Source organism: Mixophyes fleayi, chromosome 11, assembly GCF_038048845.1.
Source record: "Mixophyes fleayi isolate aMixFle1 chromosome 11, aMixFle1.hap1, whole genome shotgun sequence".
NCBI lineage: Eukaryota > Metazoa > Chordata > Amphibia > Anura > Limnodynastidae > Mixophyes > Mixophyes fleayi.
In genome coordinates, this window is record NC_134412.1 from 25214868 (window position 1) to 25231950 (window position 17083).

Below are 17083 nucleotides of genomic sequence, written 5' to 3' on the forward strand. Positions count from 1 at the left end.
AATCTACATCCAGCACAACAAGACTGTTGACATTACTAACAAACTGCAGATTATACTGCAGAGTTCAGCCAGGAACACAACCATTCAAAAATCTGAGCACGTGAGACAATTTTCTTTTTCTCTTCCAGCCCTATTACTAGAGCTTAAGAGGGTGACTTTTCCTGCCAAATTCACTTCCGGGATAACTTCTTAAAATATTGGTCCCAAGCCATTTTAACAGCTGCTAGTGCCATTCTACAAGCTAGTTTATCATAAAAAAAGCTGGAGTGCATGAAAGACCGTACCTAACATTTGGAGAATCTGGTTGAGTGGCTCAAGTAGTTGTAACTCTGCTTAATCCACTGGGAGAAAGTGCCGCTAAGAGCCGCAGAATCATCACAGCGGCTTCTACCTATTCCCTTACTGGAAGCTGATACAAGTTGCATTTGACCTGGAACAGGACAAAATCAGAAGGAGTCTAATAGCTTGTAAGGCAGCTTGGTCTCCCGTCATACCTTGCTGTCTACAGTCCCCATGGCCAACTTTATGACACCAGCCAGCTCAACCTACTGGCGCTCATTATTCACCAATCCAATTCACCAGGAACTAGAACGATAGTAGCCACTGGGTTGAGGACTGTATTTCAGGCCACCTGATCATGGAAGAACACAAAGTACACTTAATGGTGCAATTGGTGTCAGGAACTGCGCCACCATTAGGCAGCTGCCTAGGGCTCCAGGCTCTTAGGGGTGGCACTGTAGCCGGGTACCCATACTAAAAATGTCTCTGAATTGTTAGTTAGTCGGCCAGGGCGGTGCGATCACTGTGGTCACCCTCCCGACTCGCTATTTCCTCATGCTGCTGTCCCTACATATAAGATAAGATAGGCGGGGCTTCCAGCAGTGTCATGATGTCACGGCGATGCCAGTTTAGAGGAGCTGAGAAAAAGGAAGAGAAGAAGCAAGAAGCAGAGAAGATGAGAAAAGGTAAGGTCATTTCAGTAATACAAACAAAACGGAGGGAGAGGGGGGCTACAGAAAATGGGGGGGGGGGGGGGGAGGGTTACAATCAGAAAACCTAACAAGTTACATACTATAAATTTCAAGGAACTTAAGGTTTGAACAACCAATTATTTTATTAGTATTTGCACGCTATTTGACTCTCCCTTGTTAATTAGTATAATTAATTTAAATCTGCAGAATACATTAACACATAAACAAAGCTAATGTAAATGTCATACATACAGCATTAAGCTGTTTATTAAAATTGTGTGTGCAAGAGGAAAAAAAAGCTGTTTGGCAGATGGGCATGTTTGAGAAATGCTGGTGGGCAATGGGCATGGGTAAAAAAATACTGGCTAGGGCGCACAGGGCAGGGGTGCATATGAAAGATAAGCTAGAGGGGAGAGGCATGTGAGAAAAGCTGGTAAAATGGAGGTGGCATGGGTGAGAAAAGCTTTGCCTAGTTTGTTGAAAAACCTTGCACCAGCCCTGACGTACCTGCTCAAGCGACACCTCTTATCAACAGTGGCAACCATTCGGGGGGTGCTTAATCTTTCACAAAATAGGAGCAAACGCTTAAGCCTGCACCCACCTTACTCACCCAGAATCCCCAAATTACACTTTTGGCTAAATGTCTGTTAATAGCAACTATATCACATATTGATTTGCCTGCACTTGCCACTTATACAACATAACCTATTCCTAATAAGTGTATGTGGATTGTCCCTATCATACACAACTAAAAGTGGGAAGGAGTCTAGGAGATAGAAACCTTGAAGATACAAGGAATGAATATAAGAGCCAAAGGATCACTTTTCAAATACTGATCTTTAAGAAGGATTTTTACAAATAGTAACCTATCATCTGTACAGTATTAGACTAAATCTATCACTCCTAAGGTAGCACTGCCATCTAGTGGTCACAAATGATACTACAAGGAACTCGGGATATATAACCTCAAATCGACTATACAACACCAAAAAGCTCTTCTTAGCCTACCAAGACATTTATTGATCAATTTTGGATTGTCTTTTTTATATGGTCTCTCCAAGAGATCTCTATAATGAAGCTAAAAGGAGTTATCCAGGGTCGACTGTCAACGTTTCTTAATGAAAGTAATAACTCTCAAGAAGCTCCTTGACATACTTCACCCCACAGCAGAGTGCAGACCTCTGAACTCGCAGGATTGTTACTCTTCCATCTATAACGAAAACCTCCTCTTTATTACTTTAGCTTATCTTGATGATGTATCCCCCCCCCCCCCTGTACAATTTTCTTGATGTAACAGCTCTTAAATGTTGTGCCTTTTCCCCAGTCATTCATTTGTAAAGCTAGCAAATATAATAATTTTTTGGGGTTAGGCAATAAAGGTATCACTCCTATAATACTTTTGTCTTTTATGACACGAAAGTACTTAACTTCACAAAGAAGCTCCTCCATTATTATTAGAGATGCTCACTGACCCCCGTGAAGTGGTTTTGGTTTTGGATCTGGATTAGCTTTGTGTTTTGGTTTTGGCAAAACCACCCTCATGTGTTTTGGTTTTGGTTTTGGTTTTGGATCTGTAATTTTTTAGAGAAATTGCTAAAATATGCTAAATTCACCCAATTTGGCTCTTTTATTGATCTTACATTATTATTAACCTCACTAACACTAATTTCAAGTCATTTGCAATCAATTTTGACCACCTCACAGGTCACAATATTATTTTCATACACTTTCAAACAAAGATTGCAGCAGTTCTTGCCAGTGATAAGAAAAAGGCCATTGTCATGTCTGGGCATAAGACCAAAAATCCACCGCTTATGAGTGCAATTATTTTTACACAAATCCTGACAACAGTTGTCTAGCTATTTGTAGCGTTTGTAAAACCACACTCAGTAGATCCCCTTCCATGTTACGGCATTTGAAGAAAGTTCATGGCTGTTGGGAAAATCCGAAACATATGTTAAAAAAATAACAACAAGCAGTCCAGCATAATCTACCTCCCTTCTCTCATCTAGATCCCAGCACCTGCAATTTACACCCCCAACACCTTCCTCATCAATATCCTCACAAGTGATGGGAGTTAGTCCTGCATCCAAGCTGCTTAGGCTAGATGACTCCTCCACTAACCATGATTCCTCTGAAGAATTATTGAGCGTCAGTCCCGCTGCTGCTGCTGCTGTGGGTGGATCTTCAACCCAGAAGAAGACTACTAGTAGTTTACAACAATTGACTGTTAAACAATCCTTTGCTAGAATAAGGAAGTAAGAAAGCTGTCACCCAGTCGCAAAGCAGATCACAGACGCCATGGGGACTATGCTAGTCGGTGGTAATCGTTAATACGATTACTACGATTACCACACCCAGTTTACCTACAAAGAAAAAATGAAGGAGTTAAAAACCGATGCAAATATTAATAGACTTACCTTTAAAGCGACTCTGAAGATCACCGATGATGCAAAATTCTGACTGCAACTGATTTCTACTAAAGAGCTGTCCGGCACTACTGTTTCCTGTCATCGCGACTTGTATTCATCTGAATTTCAAGCGGTAATGTTGAGTTAAGTGTTATAACACTTAACCTGTGGGGGCCCGACATTGCCGCTTGAAATTCCGATGAATACAAGTCGCGATGACAGGAAACAGTAGTGCCGGACAGCTCTTTAGTAGAAATCATTTGCAGTCAGAATTGTGCATCATCGGTGATCTTCAGAGTTGATTTAAAGGTCTATTAATATTTGCATCGGTTTTTAACTCCTTAGTTTTTTCTTTGTAGGTAAACTGGGTGTCAGGTTTTCACAACCGAAAAACCGTACCCAACCCATGCTAGTATTAGATCTGCGTCCAATATGCACTATTAATGCAGCTGGTGTTAGACAATTACTTGAGGTCTTGTGTCCCCGTTACCAAATTCCATCACGACATCATTGTACTATAAAAGCTATTCCTCACTTCCACCAGAAGGTTCATAAAAATGTAATTATTTTGCTACAAAATGCCATTCTGCCCACTGTACACTTAACCACAAATATGGGGACAATCGGAACTGGGCAAACTAAAGATTATATGGCTGTGACAGCCCACTGGGTCGGTGATTCACCTTCACCAGCAGGAACAGCAGCAGCATATGTCCAAGTACGTCACATTTTTCAGAGGCAAGCTACTCTGTGTATCATCTGCTACACTAAGAGGCATATTATTATTATTATCGTAGATTTGTAAGGCACCACAGTGCTCCACAGCGCCGTACAGTAAGGAAGACAAGGACATACATAAAACAAGACATACGTAAAACAAGAACAGACAAGGCAGACAAAATGAATGGAGAAAGAAAACAAAGGGTATGGAGTACCCTGTTCATTAGAGAGCTTACATTCTAAAGGGAAGAGGGCACAGCTGAAACAAGAGGAGCGAGTGTGGCTCAGAGTGTAGATTGGGATAGTTGTGAGGGTGCATTAGTGTTAATAGTGTTATTGAGGATAAGGTCACCTCTAAAATGAGATGGGTTTTCAAAGAGCATCTAAAGATTTGGAGGCTGTGGGAAAGTCTGATTGAGCGTGGTAGGGAATTCCATAAGTGGGGAGCAGCACGGGAGAAGTCTTGAAGGCGGGAGTGGGAGGTGGTTATCAGAGATGAGACAATGCGCAGGTCAGAGGTAATACTGCTGACAGCCTGTTTTAAAAACAAAGGGATGTCATTGCAACATGGCTTATCCTGCTTGGACTCTCCAGAGGATATGTGATTACTGATAACGCCACCAATATTATTAGATCATTACAGGGGGGGAATTCCATCACATTTCCTGTTTTGCTCACACAATCAACTTGGTGGTACAGAGCTTTTTAAAAAATTACAATGACATGCAGGAGATGCTGTCTGTGTTCTGAAAAATGTTGGGTCATTTTCGGGATTGTGCAACAGCATGTAGGAGAATGCAGCAGCTGCAAGAAGACTAGAATTTGAGGGGGAATGTACTTTAGTCCAGCGAAGTAGTCACCTTTGAAGAGAGTGCAGACACTGTTAGCTTGAGTCAAGTGATTGCCTTAATTATACTTTTTGAGAAGCAGCTAGAGAAATTGAAGGAGGGAATTAAACTAAACAAATCCACTAACTATAGTGTAATTGTAGGGTAAGTACTTAATTCGCTTTGACAGGATCAAAGAGCTATCAACATCTTGTAATGACGTCTCCTCCAGTTTCTCTGGAAACTGGTTCTAGGAAAAACCTTAGGTCTCACAAGACACCCAGTGGTGATGCAGATGAATCAGCACAACATTTTGACATTTGCTCTGCTCTAAAAGAATTGCCCAAAAATCACGACAGCTCTGCCATAAAATGAACTACAAATTCCATGAGGAAGGCCATTATCGACAATTACATCAAAGTACACAGACTTCTGTGATGGTGGATTCCAGCGGGGATCAATTAGTATTGTTTGTGGAAGATATACACAATGATAAGGGTGAATATAATGACAGTGTAGATTGCAGGTGCTGAAATCTAGCTAAAGCTGGGTACACACTACACAGTTTTCATCCAATAATCGGCTAAATCAGCCGACATATGACCGCTCGTTCAAAAGTCGGGTCAGTGTGTGCAGTGACACGATGGTCGAAAGTCTTCCCAAATGGACGATTATCGCCTCATTTGGTTGGTCATACCGTTTAATATTTTTGTTCCAATCTCGTTTCCGCTGTGTAGCGTGTATAAACTTCCCACCGATCCACAACAGTTAGTACGAAATTACAGTCATTGCTCACGACAACATGGCTGTAAAAAGTCGCTAAAGGGACGTCCGCTCTTCCCTTTATCGTCCTAAACAAGGCTAGTGTGTATGCAGTCCATGGGCCGAGCGATCGGACCATCGATCGCGTGTAAAATCGCTCGGCATAAAAAGTTGGTCGTAATTTCTGTAGTGTGTCCCCAGCTTAAGAGAAGGGAGCTACCTGATGCTGATATGCTTGCTAATATTTTGGGTAGAATGGTATCTTGGCAATTTTATGTATTTCTACAGTAAACTTTCACCTTTTTAGAGAGGTTTTTTCTTTTCTTTAAAAAGGTACAAGCTTTTTATTTACATCTTTGTTTCCCTGACTTAAAACCACTATGCACCTGAACTTAGCAGATGAGGTAGAGGGATTAGTATCATCATGACTGAGACTGGAGAGTGACAACAACAATGTCACCCTTCCTGTTTCTGTATGAGCTATGACACAATACAATGTCACTGGAGGCTTTGAAGAACACTGACAGCCCTATTATTACAATTTCTGTTTCAGCACTGAACCCTGCCACCTCTCCTGTTTCTGAGTGACCTATGGTACTGTAAAATGTAACTGCAGATTTAGACCAAGTCAGCCAGCCCTTTAATTTCTATTTCAGCAATGACAATTAGCAATGGAGCTCTTCTCTTTGTCTGTTACCTATATAACAAAGTAGAATTTGCCTGCAAATTCAGAAGAAAAGCCTGCTAGCCCTCCTATTTGTATTTCAGCAATGACATTTAGCAATGGAGCACTCCCCTTTGTCTGTTACCTATATAACACTTCTGAATTTGCCTGCAAATTCAGTAGCAAAGCCTGCAAGGACTAGTATTTGTATTTCAGCAATGACAATTAGCAACTCAGCTCTCCTTTTTATGTTACCTATATAACAAAATTTTACTGCAGAATTACACCAACCCTGACAGCACTAGTTTTTTTTTTATTTTTATGCAATGAGAATTACCAACGCAGCTCTCCTTTTTGTGTGTTACCTATATAACACAGTAGAATTGGACTGCAGAATTACACCAACACTACCAGCAGCAATAGTATTTGTATTTTTCTGCAATGAGATTTAACACTGGAGCTATGGAGCTCTCCTCAATGTCACTGATTACTTTCTTTAACACTACTACCACCACCCTCCTCTTTCAATTCTCTAACTGCTCTACACTCTATCCTACCCCTTCTGTATCCCTCTCTCAAATGGCGCTAGTTCGCCGTGAAGGGCGGTATTTATAGATTCCGACGACGTCACAATGACGTTTTGCCTAGTTTTGGAATCCGAAAAAGCACGAAAGTACCGAGCCAATATATATATATATACTTCCTCTTTCTTCTCAATTTGTAGCCTTTCCCTGCAGCAGGCACAAGAGGGGGGAAGTTTTCCACGGATGGGAGGGGTACTGCAGCAGCTGGGGACATGGTTTAGGGGAGAGAGGGGTTAGGTTGGGTGGTGGAGGAGTGAGACAGGAATGGGGGCAGGAGCGGGAGGGAGAGGGGGGAGTGGTTGAGACAGCAGAAGGGGAGGGAGATGCTGTCACAATGGGAGATGGGAAGAGTGGAGTTAAGAGGGAGGCTGGAATGGTGGGGGGTTGGAAGTTTTCTTAACCTCCTGTTGCTGCAGTTGAGGCTTTTGCATCCTCTGTGCTGGCTTGGGCTGCAGGGTAGGAGCTGGTCCACCTTCAGGCATCATCATCATCATTTATTTATATAGCGCCACTAATTCTGCAGCGCTGTACATAGAACCCATTCACATCAGTCCCTGCCCCATTGGAGCTTACAGTCTAAATTCCCTAATATAGAAACACACTCACACACAGACACACAGACACTAGGGTCAATTTTTTAAAGCAGCCATTTAACCTACCAGTATGTTTTTGGAGTGTGGGAGGAAACCAGAGCACCCGGTGGAAACCCACGCAAACACAGGGAGAACATACAAACTCCACACAGATAAGGCCATGGTCAGGAATTGAACTCATGACCCCAGCGCTGTGAGGCAGAAGTGCTAACCACTAGGCCACTGTGCTGCCCATAAGGCAATCCTTGGATTTGCGCAACTGAGACACAGAAATGTATCCTATGCAGGAGGATTAATATCTTGGGAGTGTAGTTGTCTGATGAATACTGATAAACTCTTTTATGAGTTTAATGTCATTCTAGACTTTCTTTTGTTACGCTATATAGTACCTACTGTTGTATCTTCAATTTCAAATCAATCCATTGTCCTGGGCAAACAGGAGATCGTGTTTAAACTGGAGCAGCTGCTAAACGTCTGGAGACGTACGCACAAAATTTACGTTTACATCCCTTAATGAATTAGGCCAATTCTGTTCTGTAATTCATATGGTTCTACATTCTTTTATATTCATAGAGGTTACATATTAATGAAAATCATGTATCCTTTAGTTGTCACAATATTACTTTTCATGGCCCTTATTGAATTATATGTTGCAAGTGAGTATTGAATAGTGGAAATGAATTATTTCAGATGCATGGAGTTAAATTATAATGGATTATCTCCAAAATGATTGTGGACTGTTTTATATTGCTTTGCAATAAACAGTTACTTTTACTCTCACACAACTGATATTACCATTTCACGAATGTATATGTAAACTCTAATGTGCTAAAAACAAATCCCTCACAGCTTGTATGATGCTGTCCGTAGCAATAATTAGCAGATATTCCGCATTCAAGTTCATAACATTCTCACACAGCAGCCATAATACATCAGTCAGTCATAATTGCTCCTTATAGATGCAGATATCAAATGAATTCATATAGTAGGTAAAATAGTTCTATCTGTGATTTATTATCTTTATCCAAATTGGCGATTCAAAAAGGTATTACCACTTTACCATTATTCATTCTCTGAGATATATTATAGTGGTATCCTAGTAGTACGTGTGATATCAATCACAACAATTTGCGTATATGCCGCATTCAAACTTTTAGCAATCTCATGTGTGAACCAGAGTCTTTTTCAGCATTTTCTACAAGTGTTGAAGAGTTTCTGGTAATACAGGGATGTAGTCTATCATGACACTAGTAATCTTGTATTGTCATCCAGCTATAGGGATTCATATATCGAAGGAGTGTTACTATTTTAATAATCTCACTATGTTATACACAACCAGTATTTAATCCAGTGTGAAAATGACATATTGCACATTGGTAGTTTAGATGGTGGCTCACAGCAATTTCCCATTAGTCGAATTCGAGTGAGATAGAATAAGATTCAAACAGATATTATAAATAATGTGATCTTACATGTAGTAATAATTAGCAGGTATTCTGCATGTTGGGTCTCGGTAATTAGACATACCATAATTAATTAATATCTATTTTGAAGTGGTTCATATGCTGGATACTTAGGATCCACACAATCATTAGTTGTCTGATGTATCTCATCATCTAATAATAGAGGTGCAATATTGTTTCAATAGCCGCACTACTACTCTAATACTACTCAGTGAGAGCGTATTGTACTTCTCCATTCATGAGATTCCTGGGACATTCCTATATGACTACTTTGCAGATCATTGCTATTCTTAGAATTGAGGGCTTAATTCTGGAATCTAATGCTTATATCTTTTTGGGATCTATTTTTCTACAGTCAGTTAATCATTCAAAATCAATCAGCATTTCAACGACCAGTGGAGAAAGCACGCTGGGTCAGTGTTTACCCAACACGCGTTTCACTGGCACTTCTTTTCTTCATTTTGCCACCATTGTACATCTTAAGGGTGGTAGATCTAAAGCCACCATCCACATCATTTTTCACTACACACATATATGTGATCAAAGCCCAACAGTTATTATTATTATCCTTTATTTGTTAGGCGCCACAAGGTTTCCGCGGACATCCAGGAGGAGATGGCGGTGAGGCAGTCAGACACGCGAGAGAGGACAGCGGAAGAAAGGTCAGGAGAAGAGAAGTAGAGTTGAATGTCGTCAGCATACAGGTGATACTGAAGACCGAAGGAGGAGATGAGAGCACCAAGGGAGGAAGTGTAGAGCGAAAAAAGTAGAGGGCCAAGAACAGAGCCCTGCGGGACACCAACAGGGAGAGGGTAGGGGGGGGGAGGAAGAGTCGGAAGTGGATACAGAGAAGGAGCGGTTAGCGAGGTAAGAGGTGAACCAAGTATGGACAGATCCGGAGAGGCCAAGAGAGAGAAGAGTTTGCAGCAGGAGGGGGTGGTCCACAGTGTCAAAGGCTGCAGAGAGGTCGAGGAGGATAAGAAGGGAGAAGTGACCCTTGGATTTGGCCGATAGGAGGTCGTTAGTAACCTTGGCCAGGGCAGTTTCGGTGGAGTGGAGAGGACGGTAGCCGGATTGGAGGGGGTCCAGGAGGGAAAAGTCGGAGAGGTGACTGGCGAGGCGGCTGCAGACAATCCGCTCAAGTAGTTTGGAGGCAAAGGGGAGGAGTGAGATAGGGCGATAATTGGCGAGGGAGGTGGGGTCAAGATAAGGTTTTTTAAGGATGGGAGAGATAAGGGCGTGTTTAAAGGAGGAGGGGACTACACCGGAGGAGAGAGATAAGTTGAAGAGGTGAGCGAGGTAGGAGCAGACAGTGGGAGAAAGAGAGCGAAGGAGGTGGGAGGGGATGGGATTAAGAGGACAGGTAGAGGGAGGAGAGGAGAGGATGAGGGAGCGAACTTCTTCCCCAGTTGTGGGACGAAAGGAGCTCCAGAATTGGTTGTTGGAGGGGGGTGAGGCGGTGTGGGTGGTAGGAGAGGGGGAGGAGGAGGTCTTAAGTCGGTTGGCCTCAATTTTGGAAGAGAAAAAGGTGGCAAAGTCAGTAGCAGAGAGGGAGAGCGGGACAGAGGGGGGGGAGAGAGGAGGGAGTTGAAAGTGGCGAAGAGGCGGCGGGGGTTGGAGGACTGGGAAGAAATGAGGGATTTGAAAAAGAATTGTTTAGCGAGGGAGAGGGCGGAGCAGAAAGAGGAGAGGATGAATTTATAGTGAAGGAAGTCGGCCAGGGAACGAGATTTCCTCCAGAGGCGTTCAGCAGTGCGAGAGCACCTTTGGAGGAAGCGGGTGAGTTTGGAGTGCCAGGGTTGAGCAATGAGGCGGCGACGGCGGATAGCGGAGGCCGGGGCGACAGCATCCAGGGCAGTGGAGAGGGAGAGGTTGTAGAGAGAGGACGCCTGGTCAGGACAGGCCAGGGAGGGGAGGGTAGATAGGAGAGACTCAAGAGAGGAGGAGACGGAGATAGGGTCAATAGCATCGAGGTTGCGCCTAGTTAGGGTGGCTTTAGGCGAGGGGGGAGTAGGGGAGGAGGACAGAGTGAAGGAGAGGAGATGGTGGTCAGAGAGTGGGAATGGAGAGTTAGAGAAGTCAGAGAGATCACAGAGATTAGAGAAAACAAGGTCGAGGGAGTGACCAAGACAGTGGGTGGGGGTGGAGGTCCACTGGGTGAGCCCTAGAGAGGAGGATAGGGAGAGAAGTTTGATGGTGGCGGGGTCAGAACGGTTGTCAATGGGGATATTGAAGTCGCCAAGTATGATGGAGGGCAGGTCAGAGGCGAGGTGATGGGGGAGCCAGGCAGCGAAGTTGTCAAGGAAGAGGGACGAGGGGCCTGGGGGACGGTAGATGACAGAGACATGGAGGTGGATAGGGGAGAAGAGACGAATGGAGTGAACTTCGAAGGAGGAGAAGGAGAGGGAAGGTAAGGTAGGAATTACCCGAAAAGTGCAGTTAGGGGACAGGAGGAGGCCCACACCTCCTCCAGGACGCTCATCCGGCCTGGTGGAGTGGGTGAAGGAGAGGCCCCCGTAGGAGAGAGCAGCAGGAGAGGCAGTGTCAGAAGAAGTAAGCCAGGTTTCAGTGATGGCAAGGAGATCAAGAGATTTGGAAATGAAGAGGTCATGGATGGAGGATAGTTTGTTGCGGACAGACCTGGAGTTCCAGAGGGCACATGAGAAAGGGAGGGAGGGAGCAGGGGAGATGCGGATGAGATTATCAGGGGTGGTAGGGCGAGGGGGAGGGTGAGAGGCAGGGCAGTGAGGGTTGGGCAGAAGAAGGGGGCTGGGGGAAAGGATAGGTATAGGAAAGGTGCGGGGCGGCATTGTACAATAAAGGAACAAAGGCAGAGGCGGAGACAATATGAAATGCAAAATATACAGTGCAGTAAAATTAAAATAAGTGCAGATGAAGTGAAATAGAGCAAATAAAGGTACGGTGCAATAAATTAAAATAAAGTACAGTACAATACGGTACAAAATGATAAAATTGAAGAGGTAAAAAGATTAACTACCAGTAAATGCAATTGAAAGAAGGTAAAAGAAGTAAATGAAGGCTTCAGAGAGCCGGTACCAGGTGTGAGGTAGGAGAGTCCAGGTTGGAGAGATCAGAGTCCAGAGACCGGGGTGGTGGAGTGCAGGGCCGATCACAGCAGATAGTCACTGTAGCAGTCCGGGCAGTGATCAGGATCTGGCTATGCAGAGCTCAAATTGGAGGCAGAGATGGAGCCTGTGTACCAGAGCAATTCCGGATACCAGGGAGCGTGAACCAGGCCAATGTGTGTGGATCAAACAGCAGGAGGCGAGGCGGGTAGACAGGCAGCTGGCACAGGAAGAAGTAGCAGGCAGCAGGAGACGAGATGGCAGCGGACCAGGCGGCGGAAGAACCAGCCCGTGGCAGGCAGAAGAAGCAGGTAATGGAGGGTCACGGATCCGGAGTAGGTGATGGAGCAGGTCACAGAACCGAAGGCGCCAGAGCAGGCCACGGAGGCAGTGGAGCAGGTCGCAGACTCGCAGGAACAGCCGATCGGAGGCTACAGGAGGCAATTGGAACCGGAAGCAGCTGAAAGGCCCAAGCCGCGGCCTAGAGTAGGTGGAAATGGCGGCGGCCGACAAGGCAGCAAGATCCAGGAGCGCCCAAGAAGTGCACCTCAAGGTAGCCGGGAGTCAGGCAGGAGGACCAGGATGAGCGTCCATCGGCACAGTGGGGCCAAGCGGTGAGTGGAGGATGGGAGGTAGAGGCCGGGTAGTTTGAAGGCAGAGGCCGCAGGCTGCGGTGGTATGCGGCAGCCGGGAGTCGGGTCAGGCAGGACCCAACAGTTGTGAGTTTACCTTTTTATTTTAACATTTGTGCAAATAATACACCAGAAAGGTCCTTCAGTTTCATCTTCCATTGTGGTTGTGTCATATTGTGCCATAGGGTGTTTAATATAAAGTTATCCACTTATCAATAAACTTACTATTTAATGTTAATATACAGTCCTCTGAACTATTATTGTACTATTCAGCTACTTCCACAAGATGGCGCCAGGGCAGTTATAACAACTCTTGTAGTGTATTCTACTTTTTTGACTTGGTTTCAAATGTAGATTGCTGGCTACGTCCATAAAAATGTGATTGATATATGTCGCCTACAACACTTCTCCAGTGCTGCTCCCAACTTATGGAATTCCCTACCATGCTCAATCAGACTTTCCCACAGCCTTCGAATCTTTAGACACTCTTTGAAAACCCATCTCTTTTTTTAGAGGTTACCTTATCCCCGATAACACTATTCACACTAATGCACCCTCACAGCTGTCCCAATCTCCACTCTGAGCCACGCTGGCTCCTCTTGTTTCATCTGTGCCCTCTTCCACTTCCACTGAGCAGGGTCCTTCATACCCTTTGTTTTCATGTCTGCTTTTATTTTTTCTACCTTGTATGTCTCTGTTTTATGTATGTACTGTTTTCTCTACTGTATGGCACTGCGGAGCACTGTGGCGCCTTACAAATGTACGATAATAAGGATAATTGATATTGCGCATGCTTCCTGGCATGCATAAGAATTATTCCTGTAGTATTTTCCCAGACTGACTGTGCAGATGCATTGCATGTGCTCATTCTTATTTAAAGCTTTACAATTGAGCAAAAGTGCTTGCACAAATGAACTGAGAAGTCACTTTAACAAATACACTACAAAGCCATAATAATGGTCTTACATTTGAGGAAAATATGTAAAATATTGTATATGTAAAATGTAAAATACTTTGTAGCAAAGAGTAAAAGTATCACATGGATTATTTGCATATGTTGCTAGAGCTGCTTGTTGCAGATATTTTACTTTTCAATTGGAATATTTTCCAGCTGTCCCTAATTTGCATGGACTGTCAGTCTTTAAAGATTTATCCCTGAAATAATTCCTATTTTTCAGTATTGGGCAACCGCACTGTAGAATTTCTCTTATTTTGTATACTATGCTATTCTTAGCATCTACTTTATTCTCTGGGCTTGAGGAATGAATAGTTTTGAAGAGATGTATTTAAAGCGTAAAGACAAGTCATGTTGTTGGTTTCAGAGCACACAGTCATTCATTTCCTGTTATTCCGTGCACCTGCCCGGCAACACAATGTCTCTGGTAATTATTTTAAAATGTTGGCAAATATGGCAGCTTGTCTAGCGTGACTTGTAAAATAAAAGTAATGACTCTTACCTAAGTTACAATAACACACCAACACCTCCCAGTGATGCAAAACAATGTGAAAAAAAGCAAACCTAGTTTCCTTTAGCAGTACTAGTCATCAATTGAAAAAACTTGAGTTAGCTGCAGTAACCCACCACATATATCTATATCAAGCTATTGAACTTCATGGTTGACACTTCAAGGTTCCAGAAGAAGGCAAAAAAAATCTTAGCAACGCAATGGCCAATTTGTCCTTATGGTGAGAAAAATTCATTCCTGACTCCATAAATTGCAAATTAAATTAATTCTCTAGATCAATTACCACGATAATGCAATCTAATAAATATAGCTAGAGAAAATCATCCATCTCCTTTTAAATCCAGTTAAATGATTGGCCATAACCAGAAAAATCAATATTGGGCTACCACTATTGGAGAATCTACAGCTTTAGATTGTGGATAGAGGTTTTTATTTATATATAGCTTGTTGTCTGGAGGTATGAGAACAATGATTTTGATATGATTGGGAATTGATGCTGCCACCATTTTTAAATACCTCCCAGGGACACTTTGCTGTTGGCTAAGTGATCCTCTGTGCACTTCAATTCCCATCATGAGATGTTAACTCACCAAGGCTTGAGAGTCATTTTTGGCATCTTAAATGCTCCTTTTAAATAAATTCATTATGAAATATAAGGCTCGTTAAATAATAATTGGTAGTTAGAATGACTTTCAATATAGAGAATAACATGAGTTGTACTGTGCGATTCAGCAATATTGAAATATAGGGTCATTTTCAAGAACACTCATGTTCAAAGACATATCTTTAAAACCCTCAGACTGTCTTTGGAGCTTGGGGACAGTGACAACTGAGTTATATGTAAAATAGTGTGAAATATGTATGTAGTGCAGTGACAAGCTGTCAGTACCTGCGTGTTTGAGGGGTAGTTTTCTTTTCCAGCCCTAAGGATAAATTCTAAGTGACTTTACTGAAGTCTAATGTCATGGGAAAAAAACAGTTCCCTGTCCAGTTTTATGCTCCAAGGCTGTAGACCAAAGAATCCTATCCCACATATTTATCCTGTTGTACAGTAGATACTACAGCTTTGTGAACACAAGATTGTGCAATGACCTAATTATTATTTTATTATTTTTACTTGTGCAAAGAACATATCTGATCCTTGAAAGAACCCATTTGAAATAGAGAAACATAATAAAAAAACAATATAGTAAACGTCCTGTAAAATCAAACAGAAGAGATGGCGCATCTGAGTCAAACGCTTCGTCTTCCTTCAATAAGATAGTTTTTCACTTTTTTTGAAAGTCTTAAATGCCTAAAACAAATTATGTATAATTAGATATCACATCTTAGATAAAGTCTAATAAGATCAACCTACAAACACACATTTGCTTTTATGACCTATGTAGCTTGTAAACTATTGTAAGAACGCAAATGCTCATGAGTTAAAATTCCACTCAATAACCCCTCTAGGTCCAGCTGTACTTGTCACACTTTCCTTCTTGTGATAAGTCAGAGCTTGCAGCAATTTTCCCCATACAATTGTAAAAGTGCGATAGAATTGGTATCTTTCTTATCAACCTGATTACATGCGATTGTGACCCAGAGCCAAATGTGGATGTAGGTGCAGAGTTCCCAAGTAGCCCAGCCCGTATTATATTTTGAAAGCAAGAACTGAGCTACTGTATGTCAAAGCCTCATCGTAATTTCGTAAGGGTTAAAATCTTAGTTTTCTTTTAATTGCATTTACTTTTTTTTTTTTTTTACTGTTTTTGCAGTTTTCTTTTTTTCTAAATATTTATGAAATGAATAATTCTGCATTCACTCAGGACTCTCTGGGCCTGAGTCAATAAGCAGAACAAGCAGGTAAATGAATTGCACAGAATCACCGATGCATATAAAGATGTTTAATATAAAAAAGTAACCATAATGGGTATAAATAAATAGCTAGACGAGTGATAGCTACCACTCACAAAATAGACATAAAATAAAAATACAGTGAATATCAAGTATGGTAAAATTACCACATAACAGCATTGATACTAACATATATGGACCTTTTAGATCCGATCTTCACTAAATTACACTGAGAGATAATCAAGCAGCATAGAGAGCAAAATATGCATGACATGGGTTGAGTAATCAAAAATTGCCAGTAAAAATATCCACTATTGTTGTCATGAAGTGGAAATCAATAACATGAACATATCACATTCAATAAATAGATTTGAAAAAAGTCTATTCCTGTTGGAATCCAAATGTTGCAACTTATACCCCATTCATACTGCACCAAAATCCCGGGTTTTTGCCGGGGCGAGCTCAAACGACCCGGGATTTATCGAGGGGTAATTCCCGGGTCGGACCCGGGTTGCCTGCACTATGAATGGTGCAACCCGGATTTTTCAACCCGGGTTGCACAGAAAACAAGCAGATTGGCCGTCTGCCTGTCTCTGGAGGATGATGTCATCGGTGGGAGCCTGTGGAAGATTTGAGAAGGAGTTTAGGAGAAATGGTGGATGGTGGAGTGCAGATCAAGCTGAAGCAGAATCGGAGTTTGTTGGAGAAAATTGCTTTTATTTCACTGAAATCACCACCCACTTTTGCATCATCTTTATGCGTCAAAAAACCAGTCACCTTTCAATGACATCACCATTTTTCAGCCAATGAAAACTGCTCTGGTGATGACTCCCACAAATTGCCAGGGCACAGACTTGTGCAGTATGAATGGGGTCAACCCGGGAAATTCCCGGGTCCGAGGTGCAGTATGAATGGTGTTTCTGAGCTGGGACGATCCGAGCCCCGGCAAAAACCCGGCTTTAAAAACCCGGGATATTGCCGGGGCGGCAGTATGAAAGCGGTATAAGTTATGATGATGTAACCAAATTGTATCACAAGCGAGATAAGATGTATCTTTATCATACGTAT